Source organism: Erinaceus europaeus, chromosome 4, assembly GCF_950295315.1.
Source record: "Erinaceus europaeus chromosome 4, mEriEur2.1, whole genome shotgun sequence".
Taxonomy (NCBI): domain Eukaryota; kingdom Metazoa; phylum Chordata; class Mammalia; order Eulipotyphla; family Erinaceidae; genus Erinaceus; species Erinaceus europaeus.
This window is the reverse complement of record NC_080165.1, coordinates 31,104,449-31,123,757: the sequence shown is the minus strand read 5'-3', so window position 1 is coordinate 31,123,757 and position 19,309 is coordinate 31,104,449. Positions and strand designations below refer to the sequence as shown.

General features: G+C 39.4%; 1 long non-coding RNA gene across 1 annotated transcript; it reads left to right on the top strand.

The window, feature by feature from the left end:
• Nucleotides 1-225: 225 nt before the first annotated feature.
• On the top strand, nt 226-15,415 carry LOC132538264 (uncharacterized). The gene is made up of 2 exons (XR_009549664.1): nt 226-423; nt 15,019-15,415. It is a non-coding gene; the product is annotated as an uncharacterized LOC132538264 (long non-coding RNA).
• The last annotated feature ends 3,894 nt before the right edge of the window (nt 15,416-19,309 follow it).

The following is a 19,309-nucleotide window of genomic DNA, read 5'->3' as shown; positions in this document are numbered from 1 at the left end:
GTCCTCCTTTTTCCACCCTCTAACCATATGCACACTTATGTCTCCCAGAATTTCTGCTCCAGCCAATGAGGATCTATGTGTTGTTCCAAGTGCTAGGTAGTGCCTGTATTCATCTTTCCTGAAACCTGTAAGTCCAGCAGGGACGAGACTCTACTGGGCCCCCAAGTCTAGCGAGTCAGTAGTTGATGAGATGCCCAGACTCTCGAGGCTCAGTAGTGCCTCCACCCTCTAGCCTCCCACACCCTGATCTACTCCATCCAGGTGAGTGCTTGCTCATTCCTCCTACTCTCTTCCCTTTTGTCCATCTTAGTATCTACTGACAGGCTCCTGAGATGTTGTCCATTATTTACTCAAAGTCCCATCACCAAATGATCAACATCTTCCTCTCCACCTGATCCTTCCTTCTACTAGAAATATACTCAGGTATGTCCCAATATATATTCTTGTTGGGGTAGAAAGAGATAGTCCATTGGGTAAGGCTTGTGCCTTGCCATATACACAACTCAGATTCAAATTCAGTGCCATAGCAAAGGTGCTTTAGTGCTGTAATCTTTTCCTCTTTATTTCTCTTTTGCTTCCTGAATGAATGAAAAAGTGACCTGAGAGTGATGAAATTTTTCATTTTCAAGATCTTACCTTCTAATTAATTAACTAATTCCTATTGGGTCATCTTTCAACTGAACCGTCGTCCTGAAACTTTGGGGTTTGAAGAGCCACCAATTAGCTGATCTAGAATGTAGAGCTCCTATAATTCCTAACTCAATACATCTGGTTTAGGGCCCAGACTCTTCTAGTACATAATCCAGATGATTCTGATTTGGTTGGTTTGAAAAATCACACTTTAAGAATTAATTTCCTAAAACCATCATCTATGATTCTACCATCTATCTCTAAGGGTATGGGTTTGATTCTCAACACGGCATGTGATGAATTAGTGCTTTGGTTTCCCATTTTATCTCACAAAATACATCTTTTAGAAATAAAAATTAAGCATAATAGCAATAAAATCATATGATTTATGAAGTTTTTGTTCCTGTGGAAATGAGGAAGATAGATAAGTAGATAGTTGTGAGTGAAACAGGATTTTGTATAAGCTGATTATTATGGAAGTTGGAAGAAAACATGGGCATTGATTCCACTATTTTTCTACTTTGTATATATTTGAGAACCTCCTTTACAAAATTGATTTTAAATGTGTGCATAAAGTGAGAAAACTAAATGATTAAAATATTTTTTAAAAACTATGAAAATCAAAGCTGAAACAAGAAGTATCTTTTTAGAAACAGACTAGGGTTATGGATCAACTTGCCAACTCCCATGTCCAGCAGAGCGGCAATTACAGAAGCCAGACCTTACACCTTCTGCACCCCATAAAAAATTTTGGTTCATACTTGCAGAGAGGGATAATAAATAGGGAAACTTTCAATGGAGGAGATGGGACACAGAACCCTGGTGGTAGGAACTGTTTAGAATTATACCTGTTACCTTATAATCTTGTTAATCACTATTAAAGCACTAATAACATTTTTTAAAGAAAACATATCTTTTTTTTTCTTTTAGCAATTAACCTAATTTATACCCTTATTATCTCTCTCCAGAGCTGCTCTATTAGTCTTCTGTTAACAATAAATATTTGAAGTACTTCCCCACCAATTCATACATTGAAATTCCACCTACCAAATGTGATACTATCAGGAGATAGAAGTTGGGACAGTGAATATCACCAGATGGGAGTCATGAGGGTAGGGCCCTTCTGGATGAGACTTGTGTACCCCTAAGAAATAAGCAATGTTCTTGCTTGTCCCCATTCTTTGCTTTCTACCTTATTAGGATACAATAAGAAGGCCCATGTACGCAACCTAGAAGAGGTCACTCAACAGAGCTCAACTGTGTGAAAGCTGAATTCTCTAGAATTATATAAGAAATGCATTTCCATTATTTGATAGCCACCTGGTGTATAGTTCTCTTTTATTACAACTGAAATAATGACACCTTGTAACTAATCTTTCTACTTCTTGTCCTTTCATCCTTTGGTCCTCATTCAATAAGGATTAAGAACCTACTATGTGTTACTCATTGTTCTTAGCTCTGGGAGTATAGCCATTACCTTTCCTCCACAAAGACAGATCTTCTATCTCTAGATCTATGCATTCTATAGGAGGAGGTTGATTAAATAGCATTAAGACCTGAATGCTTTCAAATATGATGATATCAGTGATAGAAGCTATGTGTTTGCTTGTGTGATTTTATATCCCTTCTTAGCCTAAAGACAGATAGTGGGTGGACTGACTTTTTTTTCAGACTCCCCAAAAGTGGTCCCTGGAGTTCAGAATCAAGGAGTTGGTCCATAAACAGTTTTAAGGGATAAACCAAACATCAGCCATGTTTCCCCAAACCAGAGTCCTTGTAAGCTGTAAATTCTATGAAGAATGGAAGATATTGAGTCAAGTGAGGAAATTGGACCAGTTCACTGACTCAGTAGGCATTCTTAAGTCTGAGATCACCTCCAGAATCAGATTTGGAGAGTGTCCCTCCATACCTGCATAAAAAGAATTAACTGCTCACAAGCACTCTGCTATGTCACTGATGAATTAAAAGACAAACTGTCCCATATTGCTCCGAGACACAGAGTTTCTTTGGTACTTACCCTTGGATGGTCCTAGGCCAGGCTAAATAGCACAGATTATCACCCTAGTATGGATTGGGCTGTGCTGTTAAAACTAGAGTACTTCTAGTGAGCATTACGGTAGGGAAAAATGTGATGGATAGCTATGTTTACACTTAAGTGACATAACAGGCAAATTATATTTATAATTTACTGATATTTGCACTCAATATTGCCTTGTCAATCAATGCCAGAGAAACAGACCATCCAGATCAGTCATGGAAAGAGTTGCTACTTCCCCTTCTGACACTATACAAATCCTAAGAAATCTTTCTCTTGGTGAGTGGGAGAGTGGACATGAGGCTTCCTGGGCTGATGGGGGAGGGGGGTAGGTGGGTGGGTGGATGGTATGGGACACAATATTTTGGTGATGGGAATGATGTTTATGTATACACCGATTAAATTGTAGTAATATAAATCACTATTTAATTAATATGAGGGGGAAAATTGATTGTATGTCTAATAAAGGGACTTTCCAAAGCTAACCCAATTACCAAATAATGTGATGATAACAGTAACTATCCATTGTCTTCTCGAACCCTAAGACAGCAGGAACCTCACATTTCCACTATAGAGCCTAAACTTCCCCCAGTCCTGGGACCCTAGGGTAGGGCCCACTTTCCCGTATGCTTCTCCCAATTCTTATCAAATAATATTGCATCCACTGATCGCAACCTAATCAATGCAACAAGTGCCACCCCAGCATGCTTCACTTCAGACTGTGTCCAGAGACTTCAGTTGTGGAATGACAACCCTTCAGTTTCATCACTCGGGTGAGACCTTTCCTTTCATAATATTCTCTAATTCCATCCCAGGTGGTTCACGTCCTAACAAAGTTCCAAAACCTAAATATAGATCAGGTTCCAGGAGATAGAGCATATGTTCACAGGTATCCATAAACTAAGGCAAATATATACCTGAAAGCAGTAGTACACTAGAGTTTGCAGTGAGTACCCCCCAACACTTCATCTCCACTATTCCAAGCTTTGGGTCCATGATTCTTCAACAATTTGTTTGGCTTTGTATGTTAACTCTCTTTTCAGAGACCAGGTTCCAGATGCCATCAGGGTGCCGGCCAGGCTTCCCTGGACTGAAGACCCCACCAATGTATACTGGAGCTCAGCTTCCCCAGAGACTCACCCTTCTGGGGAAAGAGAGAGGCAGACTGGGGGTATGGACCGACCAGTCAATGTCCATGTTCAGCGGGGAAGCAATTATAGAAGCCAGACCTTCCACCTTCTGCAACCCACAAGGACCCTGGGTCCATGCTCCCAGAGGGATAGAGAGTGGAAAAGCTATTGAGGAGGAAATGGGATATGGAGATTGGGTGGCGGGAATTGTGTGGAGTTGTACGTCCCCCCCATTCTATGATTTTGTTAATGTCTCCTTTCTTAAATAAATAAATTTTTTAAAAAAGAAACCTTTCTCTGTGGTGCTAAACCAAGGAATTCACTAAATTGTTTGACTAATGATATGACTAAAATCATTGCTAAATTCACTTCTCATTGTTTTGGTAACCAGCTTTTCAGATTCAGTGGAAGCAGATCTCTTCTGAAAATTAACCCACCAACATTAACTATGGTCTCTACAGTCCTGGAAATCTGAGTCTCACAGCTGACTAGACAAACATTTGATACTGACTCAAGACCAGCCATTTGATACTGACTCAAGACCAGCCAATTATTTTCTCTCTCAAAGGAATGAGGAAATGTACAATATACAATATATTGCCTTGCCAGATGCCGGGATAGCCTGAGGGTACTTCTTCCCGAGCCGGTGCTCTCTGGGTTGGAGAGAACTCAACTGGAGCTGATCTAGGCTGCTGTGTGGGAGAGGGATCAGGAACGCGTGCTGCACCAACTTCCGCAGGAGATACACTCTGGAACTCTCGGAGCCGGAAAGCAATTTCCAAGTGTCTTTAATCAGAAGAGCAGCTGTTTTTATACTCTCCAAGTAGGGTGGAAACAGGATGTGATATAGAGAGGGTGGAGAGAAAAGTGACTGGTGAAAATCAGAGTGTGACAAGGAGGGGGCGGAACAGGCGAGAATCCTATAACTGAACCACCAATGCCCTGGAGTGCTTTATGTAAAAGTGATTTATGTAAATAGACCAAACCTTTGGATCAGTAAATCCCTATATAGGCATATGGATAAGAAGAAGCCAGGGGGAGATGGCAACTACCCAACAGCCATATATACAACCCAGATTCAAGTCCAATGCCACAGCAAAGGTGACCTTTCTTTCTTTATTTCTTTCTTTCTCTCTTTCTTCCCCTCTTTCTTTATCATTTTTTTCTTTCCTTCCTATATCTTAAAACCAGATAACTCTGATCAAGGCAAGCATTAAATTTGACAGTATCACCCAGGGAAATGTAAGTGTTGGTTAATTTCCTTAAATCCATTTTCTTGTCCCCAACGTATGCCAGAATGTCTCTTCTTTAATGGTTTCCATAGTGTTGCTGTGTAATAGTGGTAGTTTTCAGGCTATATCCCTATTAATGCAAAAGCAAGGAAGAGTAGTTTCAGGAGGCCCTAGGCAAAAATCAGTCACTGGTATTTCTATGGCCTTTTCTACTAGAACACTGAACATTTGAGGGGCTGGGTGGTGGTGCACATTATTGAACGCACATGTTACAGTGTGCAAGGATCCAGTTTCAAGCCCCCAGTCCCAACCTGCAGGGGCAAAACTTTGTAAGTGGTAAAGCAGTGCTGTAGGTGTCTCTCTTTCTCTCCCTATCTGTCTTCCCCTATGGTCTCAATTTCTGGCTGTCTCTATCGAATAAATAATTATTAAAAATAAAAAACAGAATATTGAACATTTGAAATAGCAAAGGTGATAAGAATAGGATTCTAATATCCAGACACACTAGCTACCAAAACTAACATCTATTCAAATAACTATTGAGAGCAGAACTTTAAAATCATTGATCACCCACTTTTGCACTTGTGTCTAATCATGATAATATTAATCTACTTGTAAATTTGTTTTAGGTAAACTTGGGTAATTTTCCTTGAACACTGTAATCTCACATCTTTTCTGCTCTTTTATAATTTAGACACCTGGAAATTTGGCTTTTAGAGAGGCTGTTTCCTGTTCTAGAATTTCATATTAAATCTAGGTTTAGAGATAAATGAAGTGCTGAGTTGTGTGGATTAATCAGAAAGAGCTAAAGTTTCTGCTGGACCGGTCTTCTAAGAAATTCTGGAGAAAAAGTAGAAATGGATTCAGGGGTAAGGGAGAGCAATGGACAGAATCTGATCCCTGGGTACCTCTCTGTCAACCTCTACTTCCTCACAATCCCAGAAACCTCCTGAAGGAGGATAGCCACTGAATTAAGTCCTCACCAAAAGGTTTAGAGGCACAGACTCTGATACTCCTGATAAGTTAGACAAGGGGTAGGCACCACAAACCAAATCCTGCCCTTGATGCTTATTGTGTAGTTGTCTTGGAAAACAGCCACACCCCTTTGCTTAAGTAGTGTCTGTGGCCACTTTGGTGTCTCAGGCATGAAAGTCATTTTGCATAACCATTATGTTATCTCCCCAGTCTAGTCAGTGACTACTTTGCCTCCAAAACAAGGTTGAGCTGTGACTAAGACAGTATCTAAAATACCAGGTGTTTTTTTTTTAAATTTTTTATTTAAGAAAGGATTAATGAACAAAAACATAAGGTAGGAGGGGTACAACTCCACACAATTCCCACCACCCAATCCCCATAACCCACCCCCTCCCATGGTAGCTTTCCCATTCTCTAGCCCTCTGGGAGCATGGACCCAGGGTCGTTGAGGGTTGCAGAAGGTAGAAGGTCTGGCTTCTGTAATTGCTTCCCCGCTGAACATGGGCGTTGACTGGTCGGTCCATACTCCCAGTCTGCCTCTCACTTTCCCTAGTAAGGTGTGTCTCTGGGGAAGCCGAGCTTCAGGACACATTGGTGGGGTCTTCAATCCAGGGAAGCCTAGCCAGCATCAAATACCAGGTATTTTAGAGGAAAAGCTTGCCAGCTCTTCTAGGCCTATACTGAGTATAAAGCAACAGGAGAACTCATGCAAGGGTCCTAAAACTTTTTATGTCTAAGCCTACTTCAGACTGTAAGTTTACCGAGTGTCAATTTTGGTTCCTCCTATTTGAAATGGGAATGTTATCAGAAGCCATTCCTTAGATCAACATTGAAGACTTACTTAGATAAGCTATGAATTTGTTCTCAGGCTTCTCTAGGGACTTCCTGTTTTTCTGGATGGATGGAGCTTTTGCTCTCTCAACTCAGCCACTGTGACTATTGTTAAGTTGATACAGCATAAAGGGTAAGCACAGGCCCTTCTCAAGGCTCCCACCTTGCTTTATAGTCAAGCTTTCTTTCTTTGTACTGTTGTGCTGTGTTGATGAATACAAAACAAAATGTTACCAAGATTTGCTTGAGACAGCATAATGGTTATGCAAAAGACTTTCATGCCTGAAGCTCTGAAATCCCAGGTTCAATTCCCAGCACCACCATAAACCAGAACTGACCAGTGTTCTGGCCTCTCTGTATAGCTTTCACTATGTATCTCTCTTTCACTAGGGGAAAAACAAAGGCTTACAGACCTTATAATATTCATAATAGTTCTGACAATAATAGTTCTCTTTCAACAGGGCAGAAACTAAATAGAAAATTAGTTTAATATGTATATCTAAGACAGGACTAAATAATAATGCAATTGAAAACAGTGAGGAGAGAACTGGGAAAATAGCATAATGGTTATACAAAAATACAGTGTTGTGAAAGCTTTTTGAACTCAATATATGTACTATTGGGAGAATATTTCTTTAAACAATTGGGATATATTTTACTAACTTTTTAATATAAGATAATCAGTACAAAAGAAATAACCATTTAATTAAACATATCCTAGGATAAAATGAAACTCCTTTAATACCTGGTGATCAAAGGTATAGATTTTTTTCTTGGAACCTGCTTCTGAACCTCTACTGTGTCATCTTGAAAGCACATCTTCAAATAAAAACTAGGTCATTGAATTTAAGAACCCCAATCTGAAAAAAGAAGAAAAAAAAAAGTAAAATGACCCACCAGGAACAATTCTTCTTCTAGTGTTTGCCCTTCTTCCGTAGCCAGTCAACAGGTCAGGTTGAAAGCTGTCAGGAGCTGCTTGTTGCTGGCTTTGAAAGTGACTGGGATCCATGTGGATTCAGTCGGCTAGGAAGGATCGTCAGTTTCCCCAATGAATGGGTACTCACGGGATGCACCACAAGAAGGTCGATCCAATGCATCCCAAGAACCAGGAACAGTGAATTCATAGTACAAGTACAGAGTCCTGGTGATAACCCTAGATGCAAAATAACAACAACAAACTCTCCAGTCTGGATAGCTCCACAGGGATGGCAAAGTCTAGTTTTCATCTGCCACTATACAGCTGATCTCTTTTATTCAGTCATCCCACCACACTCCTCCTTTCACTTCTGGTAACCATTCTTCTGTTCCTGTATTATAAAAGTTTGTATTTTGGCTTTATTTGTTCATTTGCTTTGTTTTTTATCTTTCACATGTGAGTAAATGAGTAAAATCACAAGGTGTTAGTCTTTTTCCTGACTTATTGTACTAAGTTTAATACTTTTAAGTTTCATCCATATTGTTTCAATGACAAAATTTTGTTCTTTTATTTTTTTTACAGTTCAGCAGTATTCTGTTGTGTATAAATGTACCATATCTTTTTTTAATCTATTCATCTGTCAATAGACACTTAAATACAGTAAATGCAGATGTGTATATATCTGTTTCGATTTGTTGTTTGTATTCTTCAGGTTCCTGGCAGTGAGATACATGCTGATAATTAGAGAACAGGTATTTGCAAAGACTTGAATCTGAAAAAAAAAAAGTATGTTTTTGAAACATCCCTATGAAGATAGCAAGAAAAATGTTACACTAAATTTATATCTCAAGCAATTATTACATTCCATTTTTTTCTGCAAAAATACTTGTACACATATTTACTTATAAGTTTTTGATGTAGACTTACTTGTCTGTTTCTGATTGTTTCAGGTTTTTTTATGTGAACAACTGTAGTGAATTGTTCTACCTCAAAAATCTACTTAGTAAAAGTGTTGTCCCTTACACTTCTGTCCTTTACAAGTGTCTTCTCTTGAAGACTGATCTGTTTTGCTCCAGAGAGAATTCAGTTTATCCTTCTCTTTAAAAAAATATATATATATATATACATATACATATACATATATATATATATATATATGTATTATCTTTATTTGTTTATTGAACTGAGATAGCCAGAAATTGAGAGGAAGGGGGAGATAGAGAAGGAGGAAGACAAAGAGATACCTTCAGCACTACTTCACCACTCGTAAAGCTTCCTCCTGCAGGCGGGCACTGGGTGCTTGAGTCCAGGTCCTTGTGTACTCAACCAGGCACACCACCACCCAGTCCCTTATTCCTCTCTTATACACATGTCAAGCATTGACCACTAAGTTAAGTCTATGAATCAGACCACAGAAAATCCCTAAGCTATAGAACAGCACAAATCTCTAGTGAAACTGCCCAACCTGCTCTTGGAAAAGATCCAGCAAATTATCAAAGTTCTGCTCCCCATATTAATTCCATGACACATATATTATATATGCCAATAATGTTTATCCAACAGGGAATGCAAACCTAATCGGGCATGTCTTATCTTATATCAAAACCATGCTAGCCTACTACATTAAAAAAACAGAAAATGTTTTCCCTGTATCCTGATTTAGAAAATTCTGATTAAGCACAATAAAGAAACAGATAAGCAGTAGAAGTCATACACCCACCCACTCAAACCCCTCCCATAGAGGAAACACAAAGGGAGACAGAAGACTAGGAGCCAGTTTAAAAGAATAAAGGGAAAAAAATAAGTAATTTTTTTCAAAAAGTTTCAATTAACATTTTTATTATTTATTTATTATTGAATCGAGACAGAGAAATTGAGAGTGGAGAGGAAGATAGAAAGGGAAAGACATCTGCAACCCTGCTTCACCGCTCGCAAAGCTTTCCCCCTGCAGGTGGGGATCCGGGGTTTGAACCCGGATCCTGTGCACTATAGCGTGTGCGCTTAGCCAGGTGCACCACTCCCTGGCCCTAAATTAACTTTTAATTAATTTTTTGAGAAAGGAAACAGATTTGGCATATACAATGCCAGCAATTGAATCTGTGACCTCAGGGGGCCAAGTCCTGCACTCTGCACTCTGAGTAACCATCCTGCCTCAATTTTCTTCACTAAAACTAACTCTTAAATAACGTCCTCTCGTTGCTGCTATTCAACACACCTGCATAGGTCATAGAGGGATGAGCAAAGGAAGGCCTCATTTTCTAAAAAACATATAAACAAAAACACTCTCTTCAATGAACCAAAAATTGATCACACAGTAGCATCTATTGTAGATCTTTCTAAACAGAGAACTGCTATCACTTGAACCATGTTCTCTGGCACACGCGGAATTAAAACAAAATTAGCAAACACACCACCACCATTACCAAGTGAATGCTCAGGACCGTGTGGTTAGATTTGGATCCTTGCTCCTTATCTTTTCTTACTTATGACTTCTCTAAGATCAGTTTAAGGGTTGTCAATTCAGAGCAAGTCTGTTTTGAGACCTGTAGCTTTCTGAAACCAGAACATAGATAATAAACTGATGTATCTGTTTCGTACCCATTAAAACTGTGTGCATGCCAGCACAAACCCCCTACTCAGATACCAAGCCAAACCCGTTTTCTAGTGTCAGGCCCACTCAGCATGGAACATCTCTGTCCCAATACTGCTGAACATGGTTCCTGAACAGAAAGCAGTTATTCATTACCTTAAGTTTCTGTTTCTAACTTTTCAGACTGTGAAACTCTAACAGATAATAAGATACAGGCAACTGGGGGAGAAGGAATCAAGCAAAAAGGGAAAATGGAGCTAATGTTTACCTTCACTATCATCAAGAGATTGTGCTATCCCCAGTGTGCTAGGACATGGTGATTGCTCAAGAGTTTAACTTTTTTTTTTTAATTGCAAATACTAGAGTGAACTGGTTTGGAGATGAAGTTTATATTAAAACTTTCCTGCCATTTGAAAAACCTGATCAAGAGATGTCAACTCCTCAGCTGGTGAAAAGAACTATGGGTTCATGAAATGATTAGGGTCATCTAAATGAAGCTTAATAGCACTCAGCACTTCAAAGCACACTGGATGCATTAATTAATCACCAGCATACACCTTCAAGGGATATAAATAGCTATTATCCTCACTTTACAGTTGGGGTAAATAAGACATAGATGCCCTGGGCTGCTAATGAAGTCAGTATCACTTACAAAATGATAACTCAGGCAAAGTCAGAAATTTCTGGATCTCTCATCTTTGCTGAGTATTGTCTCTTCTTAAATGTTCCTCCCTTCTAGACCTCTATAAAACTGTTTCAGATTTGGACTTGGAGGGGTTTCAAATATTCTCCTAGATGAGACTGTTTCTGACATAGATACTTTAAAAACCAAGAGGGGTCCAAACTGATTAAAGTTATAACAAATTGGAATGCTGGAAAGTTCATGTCATCAGCCAAGGAAAGAGGTTAATGTGATTAAATAATGAGTTTCATCTGGATTTGCTTACGCCATCTGTTACTAAATGCTTTCCAAATCATGGAGTGTCAATGCGGGATTCATGGAACAGGAATACTAACTATTATCACAAAAGGAACGTGTCCTCATCCTTCCCAGGAACGTTCTTCTTGGTGTCTGTGTAACATAAAAACACCAAGTGACAACAGTGTAAAACAAAGAAAGTTGTAGCTGCTTCTGAGAGTCAGACCCCTCCCCCTCAAATTAATCTAAGTTTTTTGAACATTGGTACTTCTTTGAAACTTTAGATAGCATCCGATTGCCTCTAAAAAACATGTAACTTCTGATAAAGGAAACCCTTTTTCTGATAGAAGGAATATTAGAACAGGAAGTGAAACTTGAGACCACTGGCTTCAGTTCAATAAGGTGATAAGTAAGAAATCTGAAGTCAGAGAAAGTAAGCAACAAGAACTGGGATTCAGGTCTTCTACTGTTTACATAAATAGAAGGGAATTATACTTCCTGGTACCTGCTTGTAATTTTACAGATGACAACTAAAGCCAGACCAGCAAAAGGACCCAGGTATGCTCATTCTCAACTTCAACGTCTGTCCACTGTAACATGCTGGCTGTGTAACTCATTTTTCATTTTGTTTAGTGATTCTTCCTCATTTCATTTTGTTTTTCAAGAGTTGTCAAAATAGCTCACTTTGTTAGTGTGCTGCTTTGCTAGTCCCGTCACATTGAATGAAACGCCAGTGTCGTGATCTCTTTCACTCTCTCTGCCTCTCTGTCTCTATCTAGACAACAAAACAAAATCATTTCGTCTTTTTCACTTTAGTATGTTCACCTAAAATATCACCATAAGTAAATCATGGCAAGGTGATGATATTTTCTCATGGGAACAATGATAAAATCAAGGGCTATATTTCTAATCAAGAAGGAAGCATCAAACAGTTTCTATATAAGAGCAACAACATTTATAAGACCAAAGATTAAATAACCACAAACCTTTAAAATAATTTTCTTCTCTCTAAGCCTCAATTACCTCATCTGTAAAGCAGTTATAATAGCCAAGGTCTATCTCATAATATTGAAGGATTAATAGAGATAATGTAAACAAAACATCTGACACAGTGCCCAGCTTCTAGTGCTTTGAGAGTATTAGGCTCACTTTTATTAACCATGAATTATGGATAGGCACTTTTCATATTTTACTGGTTATAACTTTCACAGCAGTGTTTTAAAAATAGGTGCCATTATGAGGACCTAGTGGGGGCTATATTGTTATGTGGAAAACTGGGGGATGTTTTGCATGTACAGACTATTAAATTTACTGTTGGCTGTAAAGTATTAATCCCCCAGTAAAGAAATAAAAAAATAATAAATGTTGAACAAAAGATAAAAAAAAATAGGTGCCATTATGCTTATCATTTTTAAGAAACAAAAATAAAATCTTGGAGACGTGAAATAACTTTTCTAAGGTACACAACCAATAACTGACCCTGTGGGCATTTCAACCCAGAAGATTTCATCTCAGAGTTTGTTTATGAGAGAAAGAACCAGTAAGAGTCAATCTTCTATACTTCCCCAGACTTTATCCATTGGAGAGGTGAGCTCTCAGTCACTAACCCTCATTCATTTCATTCATCAGATTTCAGAAAAATACCTATAGAAAGAGGGGGGTCGGGCGGTAGCGCAGCCGGTTAAATGCACATGGTGCAAAGCGTAAGGACAGGCATAAGAATTCCGGTTCTAGCCCCCGGCTCCCCACCTGTAGGGGGTCGCTTCACAGGGGTGAAGCAGGTCTGCAGGTGTCTGTATTTATCTCCTCCTCTCTGTCTTCCCCTCGTCTCTCCATTTTCTTTCTGTCCTATCCAACAACGACGACACCAATAACGACCACAACAACCTTAAACAAGGGTGGGGGAAGCCTCCAGGAGCAGTGGATTCATTGTGCAGTCACTGAGCCCCAGCAATAACCCTGGGGGCAAAAAAAAAAGAAAGAAAGGAAGGGAGGGAGGGAGGAAGAAAGAAAGATGGGGGAAAGTCTTAACATTTTTTTCTAATATCGTTTACTAATCAAATCATCGAATATTAGTCAAAGACCTACTAATTTTTTTCTAGTTAGGGTAAAGATGAACAAAACTACAAGCTGAGAGCTGGTAGAGGTGGCATTTTTCTCTTTGGAAGTCTGTTAACTTGTATTTAAAGACACTGTGCTGCCATTATTAAATAATCTCAAAAGTGTGCCTTGTTATTCAGAAACTTTACTTTCCTATCTTACAGTGCTTTCTCACCTTTGTATGAAACTGGTTGTTATCCGTGTAGCTATTCCAACTCTTTTGCTTTATATTTGCAGAAGTCAGTCATCTCCATGTAATACAGAATTGTTAAGTCTTTGTTTGGGGAGTCTGGGGAGATAACATACTAGTTATGCGAAAAGACTTTCATACCTGAGATGCCAAAGGTCATAGGTTTAGTCCTCAGCACTGCCATAAGCCAGAACAGAACAGTGCGCTGGTAAAAATAAATAAATAAATAAATAAATAAATAAATAAGTAAAGTAAAAAAAAATAATAATGAATAGAATTCATGGAAAATTGAAGTGTTCAAAGTTCAACATTCTTCCTAGGGACTTGGCAGTGGCAGACCAGGTAAAGTACACAAATCTCCATGTCAAGGACCCACGGTCAAGCCCCCCAACTCCCACTTGCAGAGAGAGTTTCATGAATGTGAAGCAATGCTGCAGGTGTCTTTTTTTCTTCTCTCATTCCTTCTATCTCCCCCTTCCCTCTCAATTTTTCCCTGTCTATATAAAAATAAATAAATAATAATTAAAAAGATAAAACTGGGAGTTGGGCTGTAGTACAGCGGGCTAAGCACAGGTGGCGCAAAGCACAAAGACTGGCATAAGGATCCCGGTTCGAACCCCGGCTCCCCACCTGCAGGGGAGTTGCTTCACAGGCCGTGAAGCAGGTCTGCAGGTGTCTATCTTTCTCTCCTCCTCTCTGTCTTCCCCTCCCTCTCTCCATTTCTCTCTGTCCTATCCAACAACAACAACAACAATAATAACTACAACAATAAAACAACAAAGGCAACAAAAGGGAAAAAATAAATAAAATAAATATTAAAAAAAAAAAAAGATAAAACTAATTCTTAAAAAGAATTCATAAGGGCCATTTATTTCCAACCCAACACCAGAAGAAGACTGAGAAACATTGATGTTACTGCAACATATACGACTCAGATTCGTAGCTTCAAATTTCTGAATCTTCTGGAACTTTTAAAATACTTTGAATATCACACAAAGTCTGACTCCCACTGAAGTAATTACCCTCTTCCCACTTGCCCTGAGGCATGACCTTAAATTGGCAGCCTTATTCCCCATTCTTTCTATTGTAGGAAAAACAGTCTTGTGAAGTACCTCTCAACACTGAAACTTTACCCACAGTATTGGAGGCTGGGTAGAATGCATGATACCTTCTGAAGTGAGCTAGCCCTCTCCCTCAGCGCTGAGCTACCTACCCTCTGCCCTCATCCATCTTTCTAGTCCTATTCCCAACTCTGACACCATCCTCCCAGAAAATACTTTCAGTCCACTTTCATGTTAGCTATTGGGTTCAGGTAAATATTAGTAAATCATGGGCCCCTTGGAATATACATAAATCAGCCTTCCTAGCTTCTTCCAACATGAAGACCCCAAATCTTATCTTCTATATGTTTACCTTTTGGTCCCTGATTATTAAACAACTTGTTCTGCTTTATGTCTTGATGTTTTTCAGCCACCAAGTTGCAGATGCTTCCATGATGCTGACTTGACTTCCCTGGGCAGAGAACCTCACTAATGAGTCCAGGAGCCCCAACCTCCCCAGAACCCTACCCCACTAGGAAAAGACAGAGATGAACTAGGGGTATGGATCAACCTTTCAATGCCCATTTCCAGTGCAGAAGCAATTACAGAAGCTGGAATCCCCACCTTCTGCACCATAAAGATCTTTGGTCCATTCTCCCAGAGGAATAAGGAACAGGGAAGCTTCCAATGAAAGGGATGGGCTATGGAACCCTGGTGGTGAGAATTGTGTGTAATTGTACCCCTCTTATCCCACAATATTGTTGATCATTATTAAATCACTAAGAAAAAAAAAATATATATATAAATAAATCTTTTTGCCAGGCTGACAGAGTCGTAATAGTTCCAAGATAGGCTAGTGACAACCCCCAGGCTTAAGCCATTAACTAGTGTAAAAACTACCAGTCATCTTCAATTCATTCAGAAAATCAAAAATAAGACTTCCACACCTGCCTATTGAAGAAGTGGCAACTGAACTGGACAGAAATCTGCCCCTGATATCAAGGTGGGTAGAGACACAATCCTTCCCCCTGCTTTCTCACAGAACTCAATTCCAATTGTAGGTATATAACCTAGCCACAGGCATATGTTGAGATCTTTGCTGACAAGCCTCCTTCTGTCTCACCTGTGAGGCAGCTGGTCCTTGTTACTGTTCCTTCTTCTGCTCTCTTGGTAACAATCTCATAATTTGCTTATTCCAATAAATGTCCTTAAGCTTTGCTGTGTGCTGCCTTATTCTCTCCTGGATGTCCTTGTGCATTGCTGGCCAGAAGAAAGCCAAATATGTCTTCTTCCTTCAGTACCTCTTTCTGGCTCTCATCTTCAGTAAAAGTGAAAAAATAACCACTGCCAGGAGAGGCAAAATTATATAGGCACAAAGCCCCAAAAATAAACCTGGTGAAAAATAAATAAATAAGATTTTTTTTCTTTTTCTTTTCTCACTTCTCTCTTCTCTCCCTCTCCCTCCCCCCCCCCCTTGTGTTATACTTATTACTTCACACTGGTTGAACTCTTGGCAACAGTTTGGGGAACAATAGTTAACACCCCCCCCCATAGATGGTGACAGACTTCCTTTATCAGATTCAGTACTTCATGACCCTGATTCATGCGTGAGATTTAAGGTTTTCAGTTCCACAACATTAAGCATAGGGTAGTCGGGGGGGGGGGGGGGTGGCAGTGTCCTCCATATTCTAGTCCCAAGTTCATTCCAGTGATGCCAACTTCCCGTTCAAGGCATAGGGCTGGATGAACTTCCTACTCAGCCTCTCAGCTCCCTTTCCCAACTGACCCCTGGAAACATTCTGTGCTTTTTTTTTTTTCTTTTTGCAAGCTCAGCCCTATATTTCAGAGGATGCATGCTAACATTTTTCTAGCACTTAAGGACATTTGCAGTTGGGAAGATTTCAGATTATTCATCTACCACATCTCTGGAAGCAGAGTTATAGCTTGAATAATTTTTTTTGAAGACCAGGAATGATTTAACTTTTCTCACCTTCAGCCTCTCTTTTCTCTATAGTTTATTCAGAGATTGACTCAACTCCTCAACCAAAATGTACTTATACGAACACTCCACATGTCATTGGGAAGGCTTAGAAACAAGTCTGGGGTTCATAGGGGCTTTGTGAAAGGAGTTCTAAGCACCATAGCCACAATGCTGCAAAGGTAGACCGAAAGAGCTTAGCAGCCTGGGGAAGGGAAGTGGAGGCCTGAGGTATTCTGGTTTAATCGGCAGTTCTGAATCTTAAAAATAAACAATATGCAGATTGCATGTGTAGATTCAGTCCTTCCACCAAAGCTGTCTTATATTTGATAGGAAGAAGCAGAACCTAAATCCAAATATAGTTATTTAAAACCCAAGCTACACTAGTTAAAATGAAGCTACAATTTATGATTATTTTATACCATGCAGCCAAATCCCAAGCCTGCTGTTGGGATTTTTTTTTTTTTCTTTCTCTCATTCCAGAAGTAAATATTTTGGCATTATAAAAAGTGATTTTATGGATGGTTTATCCCCAAATATCAGATTGAGGTGATTGCAGCAGCAGCTTTATAAAGTTCTTTTAATAAAGTGGCCTCCTCCCTGCCTTCATCTTTTGCAAAGAAGTGTGCACTTATCTAGAGAGAGAGAGAGGGAGGGAGGGAGGGAGGGAGGAAGGGAGATTTGTCTAACCTCATTATTAGAGCCTCCAGACTGACCAGGATTTCCTCTACAGCTGCTGTTTTCTCTGCTCTTGTTTCTTCCAGTCATCTACTCATAGAAAAATATACTAAGTGTCATTGTTCATAGGTTGGGGAGGAAGTATATAAAGGTAGATGAAATCGGCAAAAACTCCATCCTAGAAGATTTCATTCCCATGGCTAGTTATGACTATTATTGTCATCTGTTGAGTACCTGCTGTATTCATGGTTCTAACTTAGATACATGGTTCTATCTTAGCTGTTTTGCCTAGGTAGTATCTCTCCTGCTTTCTCACAATTTCCCTGCAAGGAAGATTGTTATCCCATTTTACAGTTAAAGAAGTTGAGTCTTACAGGAAATAATGATGCTACCACCAAAGTAACTCAGAGCTATAGACACCTGACATCAACGTTTTTTTCATGCCTTGGAGACAATCTTCCACCTGAGCCAAAGCAACAGGTGGTCACAGTTGACCCCTTTATCCCTAACCCTCCAGCACATGTTGTGCTCAGCTTCCTGCTGACATACCTGTCCCTGAATCCCTCAAGGGACACATCATACCGCACTCATTATAGTACAGATCAGCAGCACAGACGCAGACCAAATAATAATAAAAGACAATGAATTGCTAAACAAGCATTCTGTATGGTCATTCTTTGTCTTCTCACATCTGTGGAGAAGCCCCTCATCAGAGGTGGAATAGACTGACTCAAAGTTGTACAAAAACTGGACATTTATTCCCCTGACCTGTTTGTTCCCCTGTTACTAGTCTAGATAACAGTAAGTATTTAAAATGCTGAGTCATGCAGCTGGGTGGACTATCCTAATCAATTTGAATAGGCAATGTATACCAGAAAAATGATATACAATAAAAGATGACATAATACAGTATGAAAACAAAAGAAGGCATTATTACTATTGTTCAAGCAAGCTCCAGGGTTTTAGCTGACAGGATCATCACACAGCTGACCATTGTGTCTTAACTACAGAAGTGCTATTCTAACTGGGGAAAAAAAATTGATCTAAATACCTTGAATGTGTAATCAGACTTAAAGTTTACTTCTTAAGATCAAGACTAATGCCACTTACCAAGACATTTTTCTCAAATTTCTTTAAATATAATAAATGATATTCTAAACCCTAATCTTTATGGAAAGTACTTTATCTGCAAATTGACTTGCCCCTCTCCCAATGAATCACTAGACAGGAGATTATTATGGCATACACATAACCTATAATGCTTCAACTGTTTCAGAGACTTTTAAAAATATTGTATTTATTTAATTAATAAGGATAGAAATCAAGAGGGAAAAGGGGATAGAGAGAAAGGGAGGGAGGGAGAGAGAGAGGAAGAGAGAGAGAGAGAGAGAGAGAGAGAGAGAGAGAGAGAAACACAGCACTGCTTCACCACTCATGAAGATTTCCCCCAGCAGTAGGGGCTGGGGGCTTAGACCTGGGTCCTTGCACATTGTACCAAGTGCAGCAGGGCCTGCTGTGCCCAGACAGTCACACAAATGTTTCGCAGATAATATCCTTCCTAAATTCAAAACTGATGGTTTAAGTACTACTATTATTATCACCTTCAAGTCATAGGTAAATAAATAATTTACCAGTTGCATGTGCAGCCTGAGATCACTTAACTTTTAAGTAGCAGATAGTAGACTGAAATAGGAAAGTTATTTTGGATTCTACGCTTTTTATAAATTCTTATGAAAATAGGTCATATGTTCACCTTGTCCAATAATCAAAACAATATGAAAAGGAATTGACTTCAAACAAAAAACGACTAGTTACTTTCCATATTAGTTTATGAGATAGGCTGGGAGTATGGATCGACCTGCCAAGCCCCATGTTCAGCGGGGAAGCAATTACAGAAGCCAGACCTTCTTCCTTCTGCTCCCCATAGTGACCCTGGGTCCATACTCCCAGAGGGATAAAGAGTAGGAAAGCTATCAGGGGAGGGGATGGGATGTAGAGTTCTGGTGGTGGGAATTGCATGGAATTGTACCCCTCTTATCCTATGGTTTTTGTCAGTGTTTCCTTT